Source organism: Mauremys reevesii, linkage group 7 (assembly GCF_016161935.1).
Source record: "Mauremys reevesii isolate NIE-2019 linkage group 7, ASM1616193v1, whole genome shotgun sequence".
Taxonomy (NCBI): domain Eukaryota; kingdom Metazoa; phylum Chordata; order Testudines; family Geoemydidae; genus Mauremys; species Mauremys reevesii.
The window spans coordinates 123,461,911-123,488,317 of NC_052629.1; the positions used below are offsets into that span (position 1 = coordinate 123,461,911).

General features: G+C 43.2%; 1 protein-coding gene and 1 long non-coding RNA gene across 42 annotated transcripts in view; one reads left to right on the plus strand and one right to left on the minus strand.

Moving 5' to 3' along the window:
- The window catches only part of FHIT (fragile histidine triad diadenosine triphosphatase), a 997,853-nt gene that overhangs the window by 880,435 nt on the left and 91,011 nt on the right, over positions 1–26,407 (plus strand). The gene's annotated exons all lie outside the window — the stretch shown is intronic.
- Positions 9,485–26,407, minus strand: part of LOC120368950 — a 32,159-nt gene continuing 15,236 nt past the window's right edge. The window contains exon 3 of the long non-coding RNA XR_005582861.1: positions 9,485–9,500. This is a non-coding gene — a long non-coding RNA (uncharacterized LOC120368950). The remainder of the gene's footprint in view (positions 9,501–26,407) is intronic.

The following is a 26,407-nucleotide window of genomic DNA, read 5'->3' on the forward strand; positions in this document are numbered from 1 at the left end:
TGCGTGATTTATTACACTCGAAGTAGAAATGTTGTTAGTGAACATTGGGGAAGCAGTGACTATATTGAGAAATATCAATGTATCCTCATGTTCTGGCTTGCAGTGACAGTGAGTGATCCATCTCGCTGACACTCACCTTGTTAACATTTTGATCAGATGGCAAATTTGTCATTTTTCATGGTAACAAGTATAAGTTTGCACAAGAACTGTAGGAACATAGAGAAGATAAAAGCCCCCTCTCTTAGTTTTTCCCTCTGTGAGTAATCAGTAATCTTTCAGGGAAGTGAAATAATTACTTTGTGAAAAAGCTTATCCACTGGAAAATGCGCCGGTTGTAAAAAGCTCAGATTTCTCTTCATTTGGGGATTGAATGAGTTCTTTTCTGCCATGCCTGACACTTTGATTAACACACCAAACCGACATGAAATGATATTATAGAACAAAAGGGTTTGCCATCAGAATTCCTCTGTTTGATCGTAGTCAAAAACATGAAGATGTTTGGTAAATAAAAATGAAAGCCTTCTCTCCAGATCTGCTGGAGTGACAAACGCTGGTGTATGTGGCATTGAAAATTTCCTTCAAGCTCTGCATTTGGAAATGGCCCTCGAGTCACATGGCAGCTTTGCAGATCTCATTTTCTAAACACCTTGGGTGGAATCCTGGCCCTACTGAAGTCAGTGCAATATCATCCAACCGTCGCAAAGACCCAGTACAACCCTGCACTCAAAACAGCTTCTAGCAATTGGAGATTTAGGGACACCTGAAGCATGGGGTTGCATCCCTGACCAATTAGCTAGTAGCTGTTGATGGACCTGTCCTGCATGAACTTATCTAATTCTTTTTTGAACCTAGTTATACTTTGGCCTTCACACTATCCCCTGGCAACTAGTTCTGCAGATTGACTGTGGGTTGTGTGAAGTACTTCCTTTTGTTTGGTTTAAACCTGCTGCCTATTAATTTAATTGGGTGACCCCTCGTTCTTCCATATTCACTTTTTCCACACTATTCAGGATTTTATAGATCTCTATCATATTCCCCTTAGTCATCTCCTTTCTAAACTGAACAGGCCCAGTCTTTTTAATCTCTCCTTGTATGGAAGCTGTTCCATACCCCTAATCAGTTTTGTTGCCCTTCTCTGAACCTTTTCCAATTCCAATATATCTTTTTTGAGATGGGGCGACCAGAACTGCACGCAGTATTCAAGGAGTAGGTGTACCATGAATTTATATAGTAGCATTATGATGTTTTCTGTTTTATTAGCTATCCCTTTCCTAACATTCTGTTAGCTTTCTTCATTGCCACTGTACCTTTAGTGGATGTTTCCAAGAACTATCCATCATGACTCCAAGATCTCTTTCTTGAGTGGTAACAGCTAATTTAGACCCCATCATTTTATACGTGTAGTTGGGATTATATTTTCCAGTGTGCATTACTTTGCACTTATAAGTATTGAATTTCAACTGCCATTTTCTTGCCCTGTCACCTAGCTTAGTGAGATCCCTTTGTAACAATTTGTAGTCATCTTTGGATTTAAGTCATTTTTGTACCATCTGCAAATTTTGCCATCTCACTGTTGACTCCTTTTTCGGATTATTTATGAATATGCTGCATAGGAGAGGTCTCAGTACAGGTCCTAGGGAGACCCTGCTATTTACTTCTCTCCATGTGAAAAATGACCATTTAGTCCTACCTTTCCTATCTTTTAACCAGTTACCAGTCCATGAGAGGACCCTCTTATCCCATGACAGCTTACTTTACTTAAGAGCCTTTGGAGAGGTACCTTATCAAAGGCTTTCTGAAAGTCCAACTACACTATATTGACTAGATCACTCTTGCCCATAAGAAAGAGGAAAAAAACCACCAGAACATAGATCCCATCCCTTCCTTTTAATTTTCAGAAGCTTCAAAACACGTTTCACACAGCAGAGGAGTACAGTATGAGAGTACTTGTGACAAGAGATTTGTTAAAATGCATATTGGTTTCCATTCTCTATTTCCACCTAACCACAGGAATTGGATGGATGCTCTGCTGCTTTGTGATGTTTTCCTACTTTTCTTGGTAATTATTAACAGGATGTTGCTACTCATAGCTTATTATCTGAAAAGCCTTCAAATTGACCAGTGAGTATTCAGAGCAGTTAGCAGGTGTGTCATTGGATCATAACTGTACAGCTTTGGAGTGTTTAATTCTCCTCACATTATATATAACAATGCAACACTTCAGCACCTGAGAAGCAAGTCGTAATGTTCTGTAGTGATTTGGGAATGCAAAGAGCCATATACTGTAAGTGCTAATTATTTATGATGATTATTTGGTACAGTGCAGCCTACATGTAGGGCATGTTCTTTTCCTGTGTGCAGAGATGTTCATTAGGTTATATCCACAGAATTGAGTGACATGGGATCCATGAGAGACGATGTATATTTGCCTCCACCAACTTGGATTCTGCCGGAGAGGGGGGAATGAGGAGGAGAGGTTTTAGAGGTACAACAATATACCTGTACCCTACAGCATGCTTTAAAACCACATACCCCCCCTTAACTTCTTAGAGACCTGCTGTGAGCTCTTCTCTGCTTCATGAGTTTGTGGAAGTAACATTGAGAGACTCAAACTACAGGAGAGGTATGTTCTTCTGAGGCCTCACTTGGCTCCCCGAACACTTTGAACAATGTGCTGATGATGCAGTGAGACAGCGACAAGCCTGATGGAAGAGCATTGGAGCTGGTGCAAACCTTGAAAAATAAGGCAAGAGAAAGAACCTTCAGTTAGTCCTTCTTTGAGCTGCACTAACTGTGCTTCGCATTGCTGCCAACCCACAGCATTCCAAAGTCAAGAATCAGGCCCCCCAAATCAAAAAATGTTAAAAATAATCAATAGTTGGTTCTTTGAATTTGCCCTCTGGCTTACAGCCTTTCTGGTTTGTGTTCTAATTTTGTTCCACCACAACCAGAAGAGCTAGGAATTTTTTTTTAGTGAAAGCTAAGTTTTGCCCATAATCACATGATCCCAGGAGCTGGTGCTTTAAGATCAGATTAGGCAACATGGTCACAGGTGTCACCTGCTGAGGAGGAGCCAATACAAACTTGGCAGCTGAGGCAGCCTTGCTGCCAGGCAGCTAGAGGAGTATAGAGCTCTGAATATTTTTAAGCACCCTGTAACACAACAAAAGTATTTCAATATTTATTTGATGTAATGATATTTCTTGGGCTGAAGGTGTCACCTAGGCCCGAAGAGTATTCTTCATCACAATGAGAACTGCTGAGTGCTCAGCACTTTTGAAAATGAAGCCACTCATTTAGGTATGGACTATGGATTTAGGAGCCTAACTTCAGAATCCTATTTCTCACAAACTTGCCCTAAGACTGTAGTTGTGGTAGCTTGACTAGTGTTTACTGGTCAAAAGATGCTAATGTCTAAGTGTAACAGGGTGTCATTCACCTCTCGTGAGCGACTTGTCCAAATGCATGTGCCTGCACTTTCTCTCCAGCTTTTGGTGGGGTCTTAGTGACTTGACCCTCTGGCCGAGTCACACACCATCTGTATGCGAGATAAAAATCAAACCCTTTCCTGGGTATAAGTCCAACAGTGGGCCTATCTCAGTGCTCTCTGTAAGGTCTCTTTATCTGCAGCCCTATCCCTAGGCTCAGTCTTCAGTCTGCCCAATAGGGCCTATCTCAGTACCCTGGTTCAGACTGTCTCTCAGCCCCTTCTGGGCTCTCTCAAACTGGCCATGCCCTCAGGGCTCCCACCTTGGACACTCTTTGTCTCTCTGAGCCTTTCTGGCCCTAGCTCTCCAGCGGGGCTGCTAAACAGTTCAGTTCCCCTTCCGGTGGTGAATCCAAGTCAAGACCACTTCATCAGTGGCTGGTGGGGAGGACCTAAGCCCACCTTCTACTCTGGGTTCCAATCCAGAGATCCTAAAGATAGCAACCATCCACCATGTCCCTTTAATTAAGCTACATTGCTGTTATGATTCCCTGGGCCACTTCTCCATGGCCCCAGCATATTCTTCAACCTTCCCTCAAGGCCTTGTACTGATTGAGTCCCAGCTGCCAGCCTGGAGCTCCTTCTCACTCCCACTGGTCTCAGCCAGCAGTGTTCTGTCAAGGTTCTGTAGCTCCCTTAGCCAGCCTGGCACACCATCCACACTCCTCCAGTTCCAGCAAAGAACTGAACTCTGCTTCGCACTGCAGCTCCTTTTATATGGGCCTGTTGGGCCTGGATTGGCTGCTCCCTGCAGCCCCTCTCTGATTGGCTGTGTCCCATGCTGCCACTCTGGGCTGCTTGGAAGACTCCTTCCACTGCCCTTTTCTGGGTGTGCCAGGGCCTTGAGGCCTCAGGGCCTAATCCACCCCATCACACTGAACCTGAATGAAGATGACACCTCCAGCATACACACAAACTGTTCTTGAAGATGTTAGACAAGATGTTCTCCAGGATTATAATAATCAAAAAGTTGAAATGAGAATAGACAGTGGAAAGTAGTTTACAAGAACCAGTTGCTATTATGATATCACTGGCAATTTACCTCTGTGATCAGCCAGGAAATACATAGTTTTCTTCAGGTCTTGGTGACATTGATGTAGAAATAAAAGTTTCCTACATCACAATTTAAAATCTTATACAATGGTTTCTGATAAAGGAATGTTAGAATGCTTCACCTCCTGGAATCAATTAATCATTTGCTATTATCTCTTTTGAAGAGTGGAAATCTTCTCTTTAGGAGTAGAGATGAAAAACAGCCTTCTAAATGTAATATGCCACAGGCAGATTCCAGAGAGGAGAAAAGAATGAAAAGTATTGAGGGTAGTGCTACAGTAATTAAAGTTTCAGATATGAAGGGGCAAGATTTAGTACTTAATTTGCAGCTAAAGAATAAATAGAAGCTCCTCCATCGGAGCAGCAGGATGGGTTTCACACCTGTCCCTGGAGTTTATGTAGTTAGTGTTACTCAGTTGGGGTGGGGGGGGCGGGTTTAATTATCTGAGACTTTACTTCCTGAATACATAGAGCAAAACACTGAAAATAAATTACAGGACACAGAACTCTACAGTGAGGAGAACACTGCTGAAGACACGTCTGTAGCTGTATTTGGAGTAGAAGCTAACATAGGAAATTGTCTAACATGTCTCACTAAAGCCTGATATGGGTCATTTATGGCCTGATCCTATGAGGAGCTGAGCAACTTCATCTTTCATTTAATTCAGTAGGAGTTGGGGGCATCTGTTGTCTCACAGGACCATGTCAATAGGGCCTGATCCAGCTCCTATTCATGCCAGTAGAAAGACTCCTGTTAACTTCAATGGGAGCTAGATAGGACATCCAGTAAACATCACCTCCAATTAATACCCACATCAACCATGACACAGGTGATTACCCCTAAAATTATCTTGTGTTACATTACCCCCTACTCCCATCTTGTTTCCCCATCTCCTTTCCTATCCTCTAATTAGAATGGTTCTTTCTCGGCCCTCTCCACTTTGCTCTGGTACTTTCTGCATTGGGATCAATCACCCCACAAGGCGTAAGGCAGTGGAGAATCAAACCCTCTATCTCGTTTGGGGGAACTTTAGTTTATGCATTTGAATTTTATCCAGTTTTCCAAATCTAATGTTTATCAGTTGTCTTGGTAAGGAATGCACTGAAACACATTATAACATGCTCATCCTTACTTTTCCGTGGAGGGTTTTCAGCTAACCAAATGTTTAGGTAACAAAATTGTACTGTGTTTGCTTTTCATTCTGTTATCAGAATAGACACAGGAATAAAATGTCATTTAAATATTATCTTTAACTCAACATCTTGGGATAACTGGTTGGCGGGGGGAGGTAAACAGGTATACACACTTCGCTGTAGACTTCAGTCTAGAAAAGCGCTTATGCCCATGCTCACTGGAACTGCTCACATGATTAAATGATTTGTTTGATGGAGACCAGTGTGCTCAGCACCCTGGGGATTGATCCCCACGAGTATTTTGAGCTGCAGGTCATCTGTTGTAATCCATTGCACCTCGTGTAATAGACAACATGATCTCAATGACAGCACCACAGAGACGCAAAGATTCCCCCAGGGGGTCATGAGTTCTCTTCTTCTTAGGCTAAAAACAGCCAATTTTTATTCTTAAATATTTGGAAGGTCAGGTTTGATTTACAAAGGTCCATCCCAGCATCTGTGTTTAACCCTGTGACCTCAAGACAGGTGCTTTTCTTAGTCTCACAAAGAATGGTCAAACAAATGTTATTTAAAATAAAAAATGTTGGTGTTTTAAAAGTGGGTTTCTGTGACTTCTGCCCTTCTCAGCATACAGTATCTATGAAAAACTGTGGTGACAAAATCATTGCCCTATTCATGGTAATCACAGAATTTCTCCTCCCATTCTGCATGTTTGCAACTGAACACAGATGAAGAAAGAATATGTCTCAGTTAAGAAAATCTACAGGAGAATGGCACAGACAAACATTTGTTGCATCTTGCCAAAGCAAGGTAAAGCATCACAAGAAATATAGGCATTCTGCATCAGTGAAGTGGTTTTAATCAGTCAGGAAAAAAAACCCAACATGGCATTTTCAATTAGACTTTAATATAGATGAAGGAGAAAATTCAAGCGTCCTGAACACAAACAAGGTTACAGACAAATATTGGATTTTGCTCATTGCAAGCTTGACAACAAAGTTGCAGTAGCTTGCTGGCCTTTGATAATGGACATATGGTAATGTCATGTACTTTTTATAACTATGGCTTTATTTTTTAATGGATTTGAGGTTCTCATGGCTGATAAGTCAATGTGAAGAACACTTTTTCTGAAGTCTGTGACATTTTTATGGAAGCTTTTGTTTCTGTATTTTGGAAATTTGCAACCTGTGTGATGAAGATGTTAATTATTTTTTCCCTGTCTCCCCAAACTGCAGAAAATATTCCCACAAGGAAAGACTTGCTACTCATTTGTGGATGTGAAATATATCATTGTGATATGGGTCATAAAGAAATGCGAACGACTTGCTTGAACTGTAGTGTTTTCTCTTGGTGCCCACTTCTGTATGGTCTGACTTCTCCACTAATGCAAGTTTGTCTTATCAGCAAATCAAGCCGTACAATATGCTTGGCTCACCAAGAATGATATACTTCTTTGGCTAGGAACTTCACTGTTATCTTTGTATTGCCAGGAATTCACACTTTCCAATTTTGTTCTGGCAGGACCAATATGATATTGTTTTGCCAAGAATAATGTAGATTGATACTTCCAGGAATCCGCGCCTTTCTTTTCCGCTCAATAGGTATTTCAGTTCCTTTATACAATACTGGTATGTAGTGATACACATGCTTTGAGCATATATTTTATGCGTGAAGGCCACATGTGATATCCATGCTGCATATTTTTTTCTTATCAGGTGTAGTCTGTCCATTTGGAATTTATTTAGATTTCTTCTGGTAGAAATTCAGCCATATGTTTGTATAGTGAACAAATAACTGTCTTTGTCTTGTCTGAAATTTAAGTGGAATTTGTCTTGCTTGGAGATGAATTATATGTTTGTCTCGTCAGGAATTTTAGCAGGGATTTGGTGTTTGTTTCTTTGGTGTCTTCGTACAGAATTAGCGCTTAAATTCCCTGCTCTCTTAATTTAGTAATTTAGTGTAGTCTGGGGATAAGTAAATCTTCTTAATATTTGCCAGTGGATTACAGTGTTTTATTTTACAAATTGGTGCTGGCTTGGTATATCCTGAATTTACTGAGTTTTAAGACTATTCAGTGTGTATGATGGTAGGCAAGGGGCACAGAGAAAGATGATTATTCCTACTGTAATTGACCAGAAATGCCTGGGGTACCAATCTGCATGTCAAGTGCCATTGCTTGGAGCAGTTGAAAATGGACTGGACCAAAGACTAAAAGCTAGCAATGCATTAGTGGTAATATTTTGGCAGGGATATGGACTAAACTATCTAGCAGATATTTCCCATCTCTAACTCGTATAGGATTCTGTAGTGCAGTTTGGGCACTCCCACCCATGGAAGTGATGTATTGTGTCGGTTGGAACGTACGCTCCCCATATGCTTGAGATGGCTGCATGTCTAGCCCTTCACCACTAAAGGAATATGATTCACCTTTGACAAATGTGTTAATTGGGGTTGACTTTGTGCCACCAGACAGATTAGCAAATTGCTTCATCTGCCTTCCGTTACTTTATCCCAGCCAACAGCATCCAAGCCTCAATCATTGTCCAGGGCTTCATTAAAAATATCTAATTATTGAACCCCATCTGGGAAAAACAATCCTTCCGTCTGTGTAGTGTGAGGCCATATCTGAGTGGCTCTGACTCGGTAATGGAGTAAAAGCAGCCTAAAGTCCTGTTGAATTACTGCCCCAGCTCGTCTCCTATTTTCCTATGAGCCCCAGCTCATATCCCCAATACATAAATATGGCTGGGATTTGTTTTTTTATGAATTGAGGGGGAGGGTTACAGCTAAATGCCATTCCTGTAATTGGTTAATATAACTCCAGGGTTGTATTTTAAATTAATCTAACTTTGCGAACACTATATTTCTGTCTCCTTTAACATTTGCCTATTATTTGGATTAATGGCACCTACTCATCATAACCATTTAGATATTTCACACAACGCACAGTCAACCTGTGAAACTGTTTGCAGAGGATGTTGTGAAGGCCAAGACTATAACAGGGTTCAAAAAAGAACTAGATAAATTCATGGAGGATAGGTCCATCAATGGCTATTAGCCAGGATGGGCAGGGATGGTGTCCCTAGCCTCTGTTTGGCAGAAGCTGGGAATGGGTGACAGAGGATGGATCACTTGGTGATCATCTGTTCTGTTCATTTCCTCTGGGGCACCTGGCATTGGCCACTGTCAGCAGACAGGATACCGGGCTAGATGGACCTTTGGTCTGACCCAGTATGGCCATTCTTATGTTCTTATGCACTGTCTTTACAACATTTGTGTTTAAATTAAAACCCAGTTGTAGACATACAGAGTTTTACCCCTTTAAATAAAATGTAGTGATGCTATATGATTTATGATGCTATAGCTAGAAAAGATTTCCTCTGTGTATTCTGGGGAGGGAGCGGGGGTTGCAAGAGGAGTTACAAATACTATATATGATCCAAAAGGAATGGATAATGAGTAAAAAATTCTAATTGTATCCAGTGATAATGTCTTCCTCAATATTCGTCAATTAACAGCTTAGCTCTTTTAAATGAGTTTAGCTTTAATAATTGGCTACTACAGGACCAGAACTGATGATTGGATAAAATTTCCAGATGGTGCATACCCTACTCATTGTACAAGTCTGGTTAGGAAGGGATAACCCAAAATCCAACAAACTCAATGGGAGTGTCCTTTGCAGAAATACTGCATGATTAGGTCCTTAATCTACCCATATTATAATTCTACATACCTCGTGTGGATCACTGATATCTGACCTTCCCATTCTCCCTTTAGAAACTGTACGACAGATGCACACATAATGTGTTGGGTGACATATGGGTTCCTTAAAAGAAGATTTGTATTGATACAGAATCCAAGAATGGACCATTTACTGCTCAGTAGTTCCACTAGTTGAAATATGCTGCATTCCCATTATAGCACAATTAATAGGTACAAAGAGAGAGAGAGAGAGATGTTCAAAACATTTAACTAGTTATGCGATAGTTTCTTTAGAGGCAGGATAGTCTGTGAGTATACACATCCCTGTAAGTGTGCATCAAGAGGCCAATACATAGATTATTGTCCGTCAGGGCAGCAGAAACACTTTTTAAACAAAGAGTTACCTGTTTAATGAATATATGCATATATATAAAAGAGTCAGAAGAGCCCTTGGAAGATGATTCTTTGGGTCTGCCATAATAGCAATGTATAACTGATAAAAAATTTCAACCTTAAATCATATTAATAGTCCTTACATTGCTAGTCACATTAAGACCAGTGGGTCAATGGGAAAAGGATTTAAGTACTCACAAAAGAAAACAAGCTACAGTAACAAAAGGACAATTGACATTTAGTGGTGGATTAAAGTGCAACACAAAGAACAGTATTTTTTTCTTAGCTGATGAATTCAGTGCATCTAAAATTATCATTTATAATAAATAAATAAACTGATTCTCTCGGATTCCATTTATAACTTAATTGCATGTTATACATAGTAAATGTACTTTGCTATACTGTTAACAGCGATTGCACATAGTTATTATTTCTCTTCTCACATGTGGGGCTCTCACAAATGACAATTTTTCATCTTAAATTGAAGATGTGCCTAGAAATGTAACAAGAGCCAGGCTAGCAATAGAGAAAATAAAGGAAAGGTTTTGGCTCTCGTAAACCCTTATCCATGAGTAATTATCTTGTTATGTTAAAGTGGTTCTCTTGAATATTAAAATAATTAGGACCAACAGTCTCAGCTGTCCTCAGATGTTGTAATTGGCAGGGTGCGTTAACTAATTAAACATATTTATATTGCCGCCTGGCTAAAGGAAAGGATGAAGCACTTGTAATTGCTGAAATTCAGTGAAATCACATATTTACTGCCGACAATAAATGTATAGATTATGGTATTTGTGGTTTGCACTGTGGTTGTAGCTGTGGTATGCTAATAGCTGATGTATGTGTGGTCCATCGGTTCGATGATGATGTTTTCATGCTCTCTCTTTTTGTGGATTCTGGAGTGACTCTGAAGTCCAAAGCATGATGTGCATGCTCATGAGCAGACAGTCATTGATGAGCGTCTTGGTAGCTATAGCATGATGCTTTTCCTTTGCAGCTAACAATTGATTATTTCCGTCCTCTTCAAAGGCTTAGGAAAGCTCTGAGTGCTAGGTGTCGCCAGGCTGATCTATTTAACACCGCCTTCTCAAGAACATCCGGTTTTATTGCACCAAAGCATGTGCTGTTCTTGGATACTGTCCTTGTCGTGCTTTCTGGGGCGGCCTTCATTCTGGTGTCCTTGTGCCAATTCTCCATAGAACATTTTTCTGGGGAGTCAATGTTCAGGCATCCTAATGATGTGTCCAACCTAGCATAGTTGGGCTTTTATCAGCATGGCCCCAATGCTTATGGCATTTGAAGAATCTCCAGGTTGGTAATTTTGTTCTGCCAGTGGATCCCCATAATGGTGCCCAGAAACTGCATATGGAAGGCCTCATGCTAGGTAATAATTGGAGATATACCAATCGCCTAGAACTGGAAGGGACCTTGAAAGGTCATCGAGTCCAGGCCCCTGCCTTCACTAGCAGGACCAATTTTTGCCCCAGATCCCTAAGTGGACTCCTCAAGGATTGAACTCACAACCCTGGGTTTAGCAGGCCAATGCTCAAACCACTGAGCTATCCCTCCCCCCATAGCTGTTTGATATGCCATTTGTATGGTGTCCAGAGAGGAGAGATGTGAACACAAAAGCATGATCAAGTTTTATTTTTGTTGAGAGGGTCATGTTGTGGGATTTCAGGACTTTGTTATGTAACTTTCCTAATGACTGAGACACTTTCTGTACCCTGTTCATGATCTCTTTGTCAAGAGATCCATCATTGGAGATGTTGCTGCCGAGAGAGGTAGAACTGTCAACTTGCTTTAGCTGGATTCCACTAATGGACATGCTAGGGGGTATGGCATGGAACAGTGAAGGTGATTGGTGCAACACCACCGTTTTCTCTAGGCTGATTGTAAGGCCAAACAATTTTGATGCTTCAGCGAAGCGATTTACGATGCACTGGAGATCTCCCTCTGTGTGTGCTAGGAGAGCACAATCATCTGCAAAAAGTGCTTCTCTTATTCATAGTTCTGTTACTTTTGTTTTTGCTTTAAGCTTTGTAAGATTGAAGACTGAGCCATCGTGTCTGTATCTGATGTATATGCCTCTGTTGAGCCCATTTGTAGCATGGTTGAGGACTTGGGTGAAGAAGAGCTTGAACAGTATAGGGGCAAGGACACATCCTTGTTTGACTCCATTTGAAATGGGAAAGGAGTCAGTGAGATCTCCATTAAAAAGTACCTGAACTTGCATCCCCTCATGAAATAAACGAATGATCTTTACCAGTTTTAGTGGGCAACCAAGTTTGCTGAGGATCATCCATAATCATTCTCTATTGACTGTATCAAATGCTTTTGTCAGATCCGTGAAAACACGGAACAGATTCGTGTTTTGTTCAATACATTTTTCTTGTATTTGCCTGGTACTGAAAATCATTTCTATGGTGCTACGACCAGGTCTGAATCCATACTGAGTCTCAGGTAGATTGGCTTCTGAGACAAATGAAATCAGTCGGTTCAAGAGGACAAGAGCAAAGATTTTTCCAGTGACAGATAGGAGACATATCCCATGGTAGTTATCACAGACCATTTTGCTGCCTTTATTTTTAAATAAAGGAATAATTGTTGCATCTTTGAAGTCTTGTGGCATTTCTTCATTGTCCCAGATGTCAGTAAGGATCCTCTGGAGTGCTGTTACCACCTTTGGATACGCAGGTTTATATATTTTTGTCGGTATTCCATCTCTGCCCAAGGACTTTCCTGAGCTCATCAAACTGATTGGCTTTTCTATTTCTTCAAGTGAGGGTAGTGAGTCAAGGTGGTACTGAACAGGCTTTTGAGGTGTCTGATTAATAGCACTTTTTTAATTGAGGGTGGTCTGTTCAGCAGCTGGCTGAAATGTTCAACCCATCTCTGTTCCATGTCATGTTTGCCTTTGATGACTGTCCTGCCATCAGCCATCATGAGCGAATCTTGACTGAATATCATTTAGCCAGATAATGGAAAGCCTCATTTTTTTTCTTTCAAGAGTACTGTGATTTCCTCATCATTTTCATCAAACCAGTCACAGTGAGCCCTTTTCTTCCATCCAAGAATGTCACTTTTGTACTGTCTCTGAATTCCTCCCATGAGACAGAGTTATCACCAAGGCTGGTTTCTAGTGCACTTTGTAGTTTGTCTCGATAGGATGCATGGGTTAGTTTAACAATATCGGGGATGTCTTGATTGTTTTGAGGCATTTCTGGCATGTGGGTACAATGTGTGGATTCAATATTGACCTAATCATTCTATGATCCATCCAACATTCTGCTCCATGCATGGCTCTGGTGATCCTGACATCCCTTATGTGTCATTGTCCGACAATGATGTAATCTATTAGATGCCATTGTTTGGATCTGGGGTGCATCCATGTAGTTTTATATTTGCCTGCCTGTCTGAAGATGGTATTTGTAATTGTCAGAGTATGTTCTGCACATTTGCTTAGGAGTAGAAGACCATTTTTGTTCATTTTTCCAATGCCATTTTTCCCAATGACACCTTGCCAGTTGTTATCTTTACCTGCTCTTGCACTGAAATCTCAGAGGATGATTAGTTTGTCACTTCGTGGTGATTTGATGAGAGAGTCGAGATCAGAATAGAACCATTTCTTAGCATCGTCAGGGCTTGTTAAGGTGGGCGCATATGCACTGATGATGGTAGCAAATCGCGACTTACTGGTATTTAGTGGTAACCGGAGTTTCATGAGTCTTTTGTTGATGCCTATTGGAAAGTTTTCAAGACGTTGCAAGAATTTGGTCTTGATGGCAATTCCCACTCCATGGATTCTATCTTCGTGTGGTTCTTATCCCTTCCAAAAGAAGGTGTAACCCCCAGCCGGTTCTGTAATAATGCCCTCGTCTGCCAGTCTAGTTTCACTGAGTGCTGCAATGTCAATGTCATACCGGGCTAGCCCTTTTGAAAAGAGAGCTGTTCTTCTTTCAAATTGAGAGGTATCATCTTTGTCTATCATAGCCCTGATGTTCCAAGCAGCAATCTTAAGTGCCTTTTTAGGTGTCTTTGGTTTTCGAGCACACTGAGGATGATCCTCCAGCTGTAGTAAACTCACCGGATTTAATTTTGGGCAGGCAATGTTTGAGGCACCTTTTCTAGCCCCTTCCCTTACAAAGGGAAAGCAGTGCAATCCCATAAAGGGCTGCTCTGTTACCTGTTGCCGAACTTCCCTGCTGTGCTTGGGTCAGGGCGGGGCAACCAATGTCCCAGGCCGCCTGCTTGCAGACTTGTGGCTATGACTGCCAGGAATCATCTTCACCTGTCACTTTGCCACTCCCCCGTCGCCACAGAACGTTTGAAGTGAGATGTGCCTGAATGACATGAGCATGAGCTTGATTAAAATGGGAGAGTCGCTGCACTGGGACAATCCCATTCTCGCGGCTTCTGAAGCTTGGCCCAGGGGCATAAAAGCTGTTACAACCGGAGGATTCTTTAGCTGCAGTGGCTAGCCATGACTTCTGTAGTTCCCCATCATGCCTTTCACCTTCCACAATGCATTGCTGCATTGCTTTCCAAGCTGTTGGACCAATCTATGGTCTCTTTTGCCTTGGCTACCAAAACAGTCTTTGTATGCTTGGGAGGGCAATCCCTGAACCACCATCGGTTTCCACACTTCCGGTTACCCTCACCTGCTTTAGCCCGTCTGCCGAGGCAGCTTACCGGGGTGTGGCTGCTGTCTCATACTTACAGCTACTTGGAGCCACAGGTGAGATCTGGGTGTACAGTGAGGACCAGAGAGGAAAAGGACCACTCAAGGAGTGTGGAAGTTCCAATCACTCAAAGGTATTACCTCTCCTGTACACCCCAGACACCCCAATAGCTGGAGACAGTAATCCAAACACATGATATGGGCAAATCCTGTTCCCTAAGCCAAGCTGAGATAAGAAGGCTTGGCACAGGGGAATTTCATAGGGCTTGAGTTGTTGAGGAAGGTCCTTTTGGGTATGGAGCTGCTCCATGGTTGTTACTGCTGCCTCAGGCCTTCACAGAGCTACCGGAGTGGAGGGAAATGGCCCACAGATCTGTGTTGTAGCAGAACCAGAGGACCTGCTTCTGCCTCATTCAATCTCTAGACTTCCCCAGCAGTGGCACAGGAGCAGGTGTAAGAGGGCATGCCAATCCATTATGGCAGGCTACCCCGCCCGGCACAGCTCTGTTCCCAGTTCAGCCCCGAACCAAGGCAATCTGGGAATTGTAGTTCTTAGGGAGATGTACACCTGAGAACAAAGCATGCTGGGAAGGAGGGTCAGGATATAAGTAGCTCCCTTTCCTCAATGAGAAACTGATGAGGAGCAGAGGAGCGATTGTTTAGGGGTCAAGTCAGACAACCATTCCGTGGTCCTCAAAGCTTCTGATTCCCCTGTGTTGTAGAGCACACTGAAGGCTGCTACAGACAACAGGTTCTCAAACTGGGCAGAGGCACAGACTGTATTCTGGGGGTGTGAGAGAAGCTTTCAGGGAAAAACCTTACTGTGCACGTTTTACTCACAGCAATGAGTAACTAGAAAAGCTGATTCCTCCAGACCTATCAGGCCCCTAGATGGCACTGTGCATTTTGCTGGATTTCTGTTAAGCATGCCTAGCATTATACAAAGTCGTTGCCATCGGTACATTATCCCGTTTGCTATGACGCGACGTGCACATTTAGCTGTAAGCATCGACCGCAATCGCAGTTTTGCTTTTGCTCTTGTTCCAATGTCTCGTTGGCTGTGTTTGAATTAGTGCCTCGCTGTTTGCGATATCTAGTGAGCGTTGAGTGCAGATGTTTTTTATCGGTATATGTACTTGTGTGGTAGAGGTGGCGGGGTGTAAACTCTGCAGACACAAAGAAGGGGAGGCATCAAATAAGTTTGAGAGCCACTGCTGTAGAGCTTTGACAGGCGTTCTGTGACCCACAAAACAACCGGGGGGAGCCTTGCGAGTTTCCTTACCCTGGAGCAGGCTGTGGTTTTTGTGGAACCCTATAGGACGGAACCCAAGGCACCAGTCATATCTATAACAATGGAAAACGGAAGCCCCCATTGCAGGCCAGTCTGCAGCAGGCTGGGGTGTGCATCCCTCAGATGGGCTCCAGATATGCTGCCTCTCTGTGCACAGTGGGGAGCCCTGGGCCCTCGGTGCCCAAGGATGGGGGAGCAGTTGGATTTGCCCAGAAGGCAGTAATATACTGTTCTTTGGCTGCAGGATTCTCGCTGCAATGCATTGGTTTTGCTGCAGTACTGTGGAAACTGCCTTCTAGGAGGGAAAGGGTTAATTCATTTACAGCAGCCAAGCGACACCAGATCTGCTTTGAGCGGGAAGTTGCTGTGCTAAAATATTGCACTCCTTGCATACACCACTCTGGGGTTGCCAGAGCTGGCTTAGCCTTGCTGGGGCTTGGGGCTGCAGCCGGAGTCCCACCACCCGGGGCTGCAGCCGGAGGGATGATTTAGCCCTGGGCAGTGGGGTTCAGGTTACAGGCCCCCTGACTGGGACTGAAGCCCTTGGGCTTCGGCTTTGACCCCTTCCCCGTCCAGTGCAGTGGGGCTTGGGCTCTGGCTCTGGCTCCTCCACTCGGGGCAGTGGGAATCAGGCGGACTCAGGCTTCGGTTCCCCACTCCTGGGGTCGTGTAGTAATTTTTGTTGTCAGAAGTGGGTTGCGGTGCAAGGAAGTTTTGAGACCCGCTGCCTTGGAGCTGCCCGAATGCCACATGCTTGTGTACTCGAGAAGACAGCACAGCATTGCCCACTGTGTATTTTTATTTCCTCCGCGTTCCCAAACTGCTGAAAGTTAGGCTTTGATTGTTTTTCAAAGAGCTTGTTCTTGCCATCTCTGAGCGCACTGTGCTTTCACCAGGGCCTCTCTGATGCCAGAGCGCTCCTTTAGTGTATAGCAAAGAATTAACAACAACAAAAACCCTGTGCAAAACTATTGTCCGATCACATAAAGTCATTGATTGGTGATTTGGCCCCTATAACCATTTGACATTTCAAGGTCAGCAGGAAGATTGAAAAGCTGCGTGGCTGGGCCTGGGATAGGTTATAAAACAGGGACAAATAAAAAGATGCTTCAAAGTGTCTCCCTTTTATTTTAATGCCTGTAGAAAAAGACAGCAGATGGGATGGTCAGAGGGGTGGGGAAGAGAGTAACCCTTCGCTTCTGTCTCTCTCTCCCCTTCTAATCTAGCTTTATTATCCCTTTGAAATAATCACAAGCATGGCCACTGTTCCAGAGCCATTGCTGGGCTTACAAACCCATCCCTGGACAAAGCTCTCTGTTGAACCAATAAATCAATCCCTGCTCTGACAGGTCCATAGAAAGACACCAGCAGAGATGTGGGGGATCAAAAAAGGTGAATAGCTAAAGCGGGGGTGAATGTTGCCACCCACCCACCCACTTTTCTGCCTCCTCTCTTTGTCCTGCTTCTGCCTCATCGTCACTTCCTTCTGGCTGACTTCTAGCTCCTGTCTTGCCAGGCCAGCTGTCCTCTCCCCCTCTCCGTTTCCTTCACCTACAGGACTTTACTCCCATCCTTCAGCCAGGCTCTGGTGACAACACAGAACATCAGCCGTCCTTTTCTCAGCCAGGAGTAGGCAGCAGCTCATTAGCTGCCTCAGCCAAATCCATCTCCCCTGCCTTCCTCTTCTTTTAGCTGCCTACTAGATGAAAATGCAGTGCACTCAAAGGGACATATGTTTACAGTCCCATAGCTGGCTAGGTACCAGGGCGGGGAGTCAAATGTCACTTTTATCCCAGAATCCCATTTGGTGCCTAGTAACACCTTCATGCCTTAATGCAGGGGAGGTCGTTACTGTGCCCTGTAATCCTACATGAAGGTTTTCCATTTTCATGTGTGCACAGTAATAAAAAACCCACATCTTGGCATCAGGCATTAGGATTAGTACTGACAAGGCTTAAGCTAAAATGTTTTAAGGCTGAATTTCCAAAGCGAATAGAATAGCTGGCATGCCGTGCACAATTATGTTGGCTTCATGGGCGGAAGGATTTATGTTTAAATACTATTAATATCTCAGTGACATCCCCAGTATAATAGGAATTTTAGTTAAAGAAAAGATTGTGTTCATTTCTGTTGTAGCACTAATCTGGTGTAATTAATTTACTTTATGTTTCTAACCATGGTAACCTGCTGGATGTTTAACAGGAAATGTCATTTCTAATTCAGATTTTTTTTAAAAGAAAATTGAAATTCCATTGTTGTATGTGGTGGGAACAGCTGGTTTGATTTTGAAGGGTGGGGAATGGTGCACTTGGTTCAGTAAAGCACTTAATGACATGGTGAAGTCTCATTGGCATTAAGTTGAGCACATGCTTAAGTGGGTTGCTGAAGTGGGGCTAATGCTCTCAAAGTCTGGCCTCGTGCATTCCAGCATAGGTTGTGGCTTTTGGTCACAGCCCTGCATTGGGGGTGGCATGGAGCAGCACTGCCCCATATAGCTACAATCTCTCCTCTAGCGTCTACAGATCATCTTCTTAGCGTGTGCATAACATGCCTCAGGTGGCATGTGACCACAATTCATCACTGAATTTGGTTCTCTGATTGGTTCATTAGCTGCCCCAGCCAGGTACTGATGGGGAGTGCAGCATGAATGCTGATCCGTGCCCTCTGCTTCTACAAGTGTATGGGGCCAAAGCAATCTGCTCCATCATTTTGTAAATTGCTCCCCCAGTGAAACAATGTTGTTTGACCTGAGATAAGCCGATTTTAATAAACTATGTCTAGAAAAGGTCTTTGTTTGTAGTATCTTTCTCTTGTTCGTTTTAATTTTATTTTTTACTTTTTCATTTTTTTTTTTAGTTTAGCAGGGTTTGAACCTAGGACCTTCGGCACCAAAGCACAGACTTCTAATATATGTGCAAAAAAAAACCACTCCACTAGTTAGGTAGTACCCCAAGTGCCCCCACCAGTAGAGGGAAACATATTCACGGTGGCTTTTTACATACTGTGTGTCTCGCCCTGTAGCCCCGTGTGAGCTGAGAGTTTTCGTCTTGCTAGCATTTATAACTGCAGAGCATATGAAGAATCAAGAAAGCAATTTCACATGCTACCACTCCCACAGTTGGCAGCTTTCGTCCCTCTGAGATTTTTGTTTTGATAGGAAAGAACCACTTCACCTGAGACAGAGATACTTAAAATCCGCAACAAGACAGAGTAAGAAGATGAAGGCAATCTTGTTACCGTATGCACATACGTGTGTATGCATGCAAACCACTCTTTTCCGTATGCCACCGTATTCATATTTATTTCCTAATGACAACATGCATTCTCTGTATATTTTTACAAAAAAGTCAATAGAAAATATACTTTTAAGCCTGTTTTACAGAAAACAGGTATGTCCTGTATCAGAGGAAATGGTGTGCTAATTCATCATCTCCTTTTTATTATTGTTTTATTACTTGTGTATCATATGGCAATGTCCGAGGGCCAACCAAGAATAGGGCCTCGTTGTGATAGACCCTGTACAAACACAGACTGTTAGCTGGCTCCTGCCCCCAAGAACTTACAATCTAAATAGACCAGACAGACACAGGGCAGGAAGAGGGCTAGAACACATCAGCAAAGTGAGTGATGTGATGGCAGGACATGGCCTGTAACTGTCACAATTTCTTTTTTGCAGGGTGTGACACTAATTAGGAGGGGAAGGAGGTGAGGGAGAGAGGGCCGGGAAGAAGAGAGTGGCAGAGGCAGGTGTGGAGTGAAGATACTATGGATGCGTGTCTACATTTGAATCTCCCAGGCTAACTCCCACGTACAATCCTGCCTGACCCCCAGGTACGATCTGGGAATTGCACCTCCCAGCACAAATCTAGATGTAGCCTATCAGAGAGATGGAGGGGGCTGAAGCAAATAGCCAATCAGCACAGGGCAAACGTAGTCCGGGCAAAATGGTAGGAAGATCTCTGAATCTCCAGAGTCCCTGCTTTGGCTGCTTTTGCTCCTGCTTCCTGGTATCCCGCCACCCTTTGAGTGAAGAGACCCAGTTTGTGGTCTTGCAGGGCTAGGGACATTTTTACAAGTCGGAATCTAGCCTTCTACCCCAATCAGGATTTTGGCTCCATTGCAGCAGACTCTGTACTAACAAAGGGTAGGAGGCCAGAACCTGCCCCTTCCATGTACAGTATTGGTAGGGGCCACACCGCTGGCTCACTCCTGCATCTGGATGTCCTGTGCGCCTGCAGAATCCTATTTCCATCCGTGTCATTAAGCATGGGCAGCAGGGATCCATTCTACAGGATGGATCCTGCATCCTTACTCAGAGAAGGCTTCTGTTTATTTCAGAGGGGTTTTCCCTGCTGAAAGAGGGCAGGATTGGTTCCATTCGAGTTGAGTGTCTCCTATATAACGCCATGACATTGACTGACAGGAGATTATACTCTGGTATGTTTCGCACATCAGCCCAGGATTACTGCAGTTAATACCATTATCCGTCATCTCCTGTGAGGGACAAAGCAACTTTGTGAAAAAGATTGTGCAGCAGATTATTGGTAATATGTATATTTTGCTCTTTATATACAAACCTTTCATGATAAAATGGCTCCCTTGCTGTGGAAAGGCAGTAATATTTTTTATATTGACTATTTTTTGTACTAAGCACTGTGTACACTTCCCCACTCGCCCCATTGATCTTCATTTTTACAGGGAATTTTTTAGAGGTAAAATATTACCAATTTTTTTAAAAGGTAAACATCCGAGAATTGCACTCGAGGGAAGATGTACAATGTAGGCTTAGTGACAACTTAATGGCGTATAATCTATCAGTTGTCTTCTCTGCTGCCCCTTTTTGGAGAAAGCATTTTGCTACTGCTTGTAAAAATGTACACCAAAACCACCATACAGTACAGAATTTTTTCCGCTCTCATGTAAAATTAATCATGGCACAGGACAAATGTATGTAGCATGTCTAAACAACAGAATTGTTAATGTGCAAAAATCAAAATAAACATTAATTCTACAATTATTTTTGTTTGAATTCACAAAACAGTCTGCAGATTAATTATTGTTCTGTTGGATACTATTTACTGGCTTAATATTAAATTGATTGTTTTGTTAATTTAATTTCTATCCAGTGTTTTGCAAACAAATCACATTTTCATGTAAGAAATACATGCGAAGGATTTAACCTTTTAAGTTTAGCAGAGAAATTAACAGTGTGATATCATTAAGATGCCCTATAAATTGCAAAATCAACATTAATGCACCACAATGCCTCCACAGTTAAAATTTCAAGGTCTGGAAATGGAAACATTACATTCCAATAGCAACATTAATTTGGTGGCATGGTGCACCCCATATGTTGTGTGGTAGAAGCTACTATTTCCGTGTCTGAATCCCAGGACCGGCTCTACCATTTTTGCCGTCCCAAGCAAAACAAACAAACAAACAAAAACTGTGCTGCTCCAAGAATGGACAGAGTGCCGCCCCTTAGCATGTGCTTCCTCCGCTGGTGCCTGGAGCCGGCCCTGCTGAATCCGGTAGACCATGCAATGAGAAAATAAAAATGATCTCACACATAGAGCTACATGAATAATGGACCTTTTACTTCAAGGGAGGAATAAAAAAAAAAAAGGTTTTGGCAGAAACTATTAATCAAATTAGACTCCGATTCACAAAAAGTTTCAGAACTCCCCTCCTCCCCCAACTGCATTTTTGATGAAATTTCTATTCATCAAAAAATTTTCACCCAGTATTAGTTACAAAGGAGCTGGAGCTTAGTTAGGCTTTGCTGAACTCTGAGCAGACGTCACTGAACATGTTGAGCAGTATAATTTTTCAATTGCTTATCATAGAAGATGAGGCTTGGAAGAGACCTCAGGAGGTCATCTAGTCCAACCCCCTGCTCAAAGCAGGACCAAAGCATGCCTTTTAAAGAAAAGAAAATAGCAAAGACACATGGATGCACTGGATCTTATCCCTTATCTACATGGGGAAATGGACTGGCATAATTATAGTGGAATAATTATACTGCACCATAACTCCCAGTGTGGATATTCTATTCCTGAAATAAGTCACTTCTATTCTTGCATTAGAGTATCTGTACAGGAGTCACACCAGCTTAGCTATAGTGGTATAATTATTCTGTACTGGTGAATTTTCCCCTGCAGACAAGCCCTTGGTGGGGATTCACTCCCTGTCAAGGTTCAGATTACAGCTGGTTTTACCCAACTGTAGTGGGGTGGCTACCCGCTCTTGCCCATTTGGGGCTTTAAAACAGCCCTGGGAAGGGGCTTTAGGCTGGGCTGATTGGGAAAGTGGCTGCAGCTGGGGCCACGCCCCAAACAGAGCTGCAGGGCCTTATAAGAAGGCCAGGGAAGCCAGAAGCCAAGACTGTCTCTCTGTATTCAGAGAGAGAAGGGCCTGGCTGTAGGGAGCTAGAGACTGGATACCTGAGTGAAGCAGGGCTGGGGAAAGGCTGAGGAGCTGGGGAGCTCCAGCCTGGAAAGCCCCAGGCTGCGGCCTAGCAGAGGGCTAAGAGGTACTGGGGGTTGCAGAGGCAGCCCAGGGGTAGGCCAAGGCAGCAGGTCCAAACCCTCCTTGCCAGTGATGAGTAGGCTGATACTGCAGTCTGCCCCAGGACGTGGGACTAGACAATGACTGGCAGTGGCCATACACTGAGGCAAGGTGGGGATAGAGGGTGGGGGTTCCCTGAGAGAAAGGGGTTACTGCCAGGGGGCAGCACCCCCATGTAAAAGGGCACCAGGGTCCAGGGAGGGACTCGGGGCCAGGGAACAGGCGGACCACTGGCCTGCAGAGGGTGCTCTGTGCTGGAAACCCAGCTAATTCCGCGGAGTCACCAACAGGAGGCGCTGCAGGGGTGAGTCCGACCCGTTTACACCAACTCTTCCTAAATAAATAAATACATTAAATACAGTATATAAATAAGGATAGAATGTTTTCCCACTGGGGTGAATTTATGCTTTTTATTCTCTTATAACTCAAACTGGTTGTATAATTTTTGATCACCCTTTCCAGAAAAATTCACTTTCAGGGGAAGTCCAACCCCATAGAAAATAACAGCCCCAAAAGGTGAATATGTCAGAAAGTTCTGAAAAAGTTATGTTGAAAATTGGCGCTTATAAATGGAAGCTGTTTTGTCACCTTAATACTGGATGCTGATAAATATTCCTGCTAATAATATGTGTGTTCAGTGTGCTGTTAACATGGATACTTTCGGTACACAGACTATTTACCCATTTTGTTGCTTATTAGAGCTACAAGAATTCTGCAAAGCATTAGCTTAAAATAGGAATTAGGGGAATGCGTTCTTCCCTCACTGTGTCCACAACTCCCATTAATAATAAAATGTTAATGCTAGTTATGTATTCACATCAAAGGGCAAAACGAGCTCTTTCATCTCAGTTAAATCTTGTTCAAATAATTACTAAAAGTAGTTGTATGGGGGGAGGGAGATACCAAGAAATTCCTTTCCACATCATCTAAAACTCAGTGCCCCTAGGAACAGCTCCTAGAATTGAGGACACCAAGAAATCACATTTAAGAGGGTCCATCCCTGCCTTCCACCAGCCTTGAATGCACTACACTCTCAAAATGTGAAACTTGTTTATTGGCATTGCAATAGAGAAACTGAATGAAATCAAATCAAAAATCCCTGACAAGGCCTGTCTTATGAAAATAATCATAAATCGTACCCCGTGGTAGCTTGGCTCCTGCATTAGGAATTCAGATCAGGTTCCAGGTCAATATAAAAAAGGAAAAAAAGTCACTTGAAGTTCCCAGTTAAGTTCCATGGCTGTTGTCATCCTCAGTGCAAGGAGGCAGTGGATGCTACCTTGACACTGCTCAGAGACTGGGCCAGGTTCTGCTCTCAGCTGCATCAGTATAAATCTGGAGTAACTCCACTGATTTCTGAGTGAGGACGCTGGTGCAAGTGGAAGGAGAATTTGGCACTCTGCATGGTAAACCCAATTCATTGCTCCAGTAGGCTAACATCCGGGAGTCCCTAAATCATCTGATATTTGTCTATCATTTATTGTGCACAATAAAATTGGACGTAAAGCCACTGCTTCCTGGTAATGAGGATTAAATCAGTTACATTTTTTAAAAAGGCTGTGCAGTGACAGCGACTAGCCAGCATGGTACCAGAGCACCCATTTACAAGTTCTCTCTCTCCCCAGCTCGGCTAGTGTTCACAATGCTCAGACAGTAAGGCATCACTGAGCAGCATTCCCTTGGCAGCCACAAACCTCAGTACAAAACATTGGGGGTTGAGGGGGGCAGCACCAAAAGCCAATGGAGAGGGGGCTGGTGCATAAGAAATCTTCGTTTTTGCTTTATCTCTTTTGTTAAACTGTCAGCTACCTGTGTGATCGCCAGCCAGAGGTGAGCTCCTGAGGCTCGCTCAGATTATTGATCAATTTCATATTACAAACTTTAAGAACGTTCTGATAGGGAGGTAGATCCTGCTTCTCCTGCCACTGCTAGTCTGCCCTGGCCCCGCTGGGAGTCCATGGATATTTTGGGCAGGAAGAAAGTGATGGATGGGAGGGAAGCAGAACTGAACCCTGCGAGGGGCTAAGCAATGTTTATTCAAAAGGCATTGACTGCGTCCTGCAAACAATTTCCAGTATAAAAATCCTTGTGTGTGTGAGGCATGTGTATGAAAACGGAGGCTGGTGTGGGATGCCATGCCGTTTAATATTCCGTGATTCAGGATTGGCAGAGTCCTAAGAGAGTTAAGTAGGCCATCAGAATCCAACAGGAATGAAAACATTAAGTCTGCTCCCTGCCTCCATGATTGCATATGCTGTTTAGGCCACGTTTTTGTTTAAAGCCTCCTCTTCTGTCGCCATTTGCTTTTAGTGCACTGAATACTGTGTAAACAGTGACTGTGTTGATGTGGGTGATGGTGGTTTCACATTATATCACAGAGTCAAATGACATAGTAATTTGAATGCTTGACATATCTGCTGTACTGTGAGAAACACAAAAGTTTATACAAACACCCACGATCAGGCCGATCTGTTTGTAAAGCCAGGTTCCTGCAGACCTGAGAGAGCCATTGTGGAGGCCTTGGAAGAAGGGGGCAATAATACATTTTGGAACCGTTACAACTTAGAATGTCTAGAAATGCACGTAAAAAGTTCCAGTCATATCACTGCCTTTCAAGGCTGGAAGCGAAAGCCTTGTCCCATTGGAAAAGGGAGATTTGTGGCTTTCTATGGTATGATGCTCCCATTTCCAGCCCTGATCGGTCACAAGAGATTGGGCCCTATATCTGCCATGGTCATAGACACACTGATTGTACTCTAGTGTATAGAAATTAGAGAGACACAGGAACTCTTACCCATAGGTTGAACAAGTTAAAAGACCATAGGCTAAATGTGTGAAGCTGGGGGTAGGTCTTCCCAATGAAAGCCAGTGTATCTTTCCCCTGGGGACGATAAGGTGCTCCCTTTTGGGAAACAAGTTCCCAGAGAGGTAGTTTGCACATGATTCTGCAGGAAAAAACTATTCCAGTAGCACGATTCTGACACCATTTGCAAAATCCCTTTAATGCCAGTGTTGGTGCTGAAAGGGACTTTCCTGGGCACAGTTTATTTGTGAGATTTGCTCACTGATTTTATTGCTGTGTGGGATTACGTCTTTCTCTCTCTAGCAAAGCTCCCTCAGCCTTAGGGGAGGGGGTGTCCAGAGAAAGGAAATAGATTGATTGACAGAATAGAAAGAGAAACAAACAAGAGATCCATTTTCTTCCTACTGCATATTCTGCCTGGGGAACAGTACATTTGTGCTTGAACTCCCTTTGGCCCCTGCTTCAGTTATTTATTCAGCATAATTGTGTTCACTGACACACGTGACTCATACTAGTTCCTGGATCTCTCCCTTGGGAGCAATTTTCAGTAAGATTATACTATGGGGATGTTTTAAGAGCATTACATTCCGAGTATTGTAGACTGATTCCTTTAGGAGATTGCTTTTTGTTTTGGTTTGGCTATTTTCCTCTTTCTCATGTATTTGTTTCCAAGGAACTTCATTGGACTGCACAGTCCTTTGAGCTTTTACCAGTCCATGCAGAGATAATGAAGGTATTGAATAAATCTTATAAAATCATACCACACAGTTGAGTTTTAGGGCCATCTTGAAACCGTGCTGCTCTCAAGAGGGCAGGGGCCTCAGCACTCTCCTTAAAGAAATGTTTACCAAATAAATCTAAACCTCTGGAGCTAGAAAGATCCATGCTAAGCATCACTGCTTAGTTGTCAGCCTCTATAACCTGTCCATATGTTCTGTGCTTAAGACTCACTCCTGCAAGGAACTGATGGTCTCCTTTGAGAGGACAAACACCCGCAACTTCCATTGACTTCAAAAAGGGGGAGTCCCCATGCTGCTCCTAGAAGGAGGCGCTCGGCTTATAAGCCTTTTAGGGCAAGCACTGTGTCTTTGTAGAACACCAGAGTTTGCACCGGGGCCTGGTTTTCTAATGGGGTGAACACTAGCAGCTCCTACTGATTTAAGTTGGAGTTGTATCTGCGCAGTCACTGTGAAAATTGGGCCATATGTATCTAATGCAAACAGTATGTTTAGACCCAGTTTCCTTTCTGGAAGACTGAGTTTGGAAAGCACTGAGTGTCATGAAAAGGCATCACTC